Below are 596 nucleotides of genomic sequence, written 5' to 3'. Positions count from 1 at the left end.
TATTTTGTGAAATAGTTCTATAAAGAACATTAAAATAGGTTTGTGTTGACAGCAATCTGCATTTATTTGGGGCAAAATTGTCACTTAAAAAAAAATGTGTCCAGTTTTGCTTCTGCTGTTTTTAACAAGGTCTTCTCTTTCCCTTTAGCCATCATCATTCAAACAGGCTGCAAGCAAAACACCACAGATTTACAAGGAAAAACCGTCTTCATGCAGACTCCAGACAAGTTTATACAGTGGGCTCAGAACCTCAAACGGGTGCCAATTTCACTTCGTTTGGCTCTACTGCAGAGTCAGTCACTTAATCTGCAGGACCTAATAAAGCCGGGGGTTTGGGGATCCTTGGCAGGACAACCTCAAGCCCGGAATTCCAGCCCCAGGGTGCCAGCTGGAGCCCGCCTCACCCTCCCTCGCTTTCCGCCCGAGGCTCCAATTTCGCGTCTGAATTTGAGCGGGGTGGGGCGGGGGGGCGGGGCTTCAGTCATGTGACCACGGCACCGCCCCGCCCACCTGCTTCCTGCCCCGCGCAGCTGCCGCCCCGCAGCCCCGCTCCGCACGTGCTGTCGCCGCAGTCGCCGCGCTCGTTGGGACCCCGC

The 596-nt window shown here is 53.7% G+C and overlaps 1 protein-coding gene across 1 annotated transcript in view; it reads left to right on the top strand.

The window, feature by feature from the left end:
* Positions 1–502: 502 nt before the first annotated feature.
* Positions 503–596, top strand: part of Atic (5-aminoimidazole-4-carboxamide ribonucleotide formyltransferase/IMP cyclohydrolase) — a gene marked incomplete in the record, with an annotated part of 25,490 nt that continues 25,396 nt past the window's right edge. The window contains 1 exon segment of the mRNA XM_005396914.2: positions 503–596.

Source organism: Chinchilla lanigera, unplaced genomic scaffold (genome assembly GCF_000276665.1).
Source record: "Chinchilla lanigera isolate Chin_1 unplaced genomic scaffold, ChiLan1.0 scaffold00056, whole genome shotgun sequence".
In the NCBI taxonomy this organism is placed as follows: domain Eukaryota; kingdom Metazoa; phylum Chordata; class Mammalia; order Rodentia; family Chinchillidae; genus Chinchilla; species Chinchilla lanigera.
This window is presented reverse-complemented; position numbering and strand designations above follow the sequence as displayed.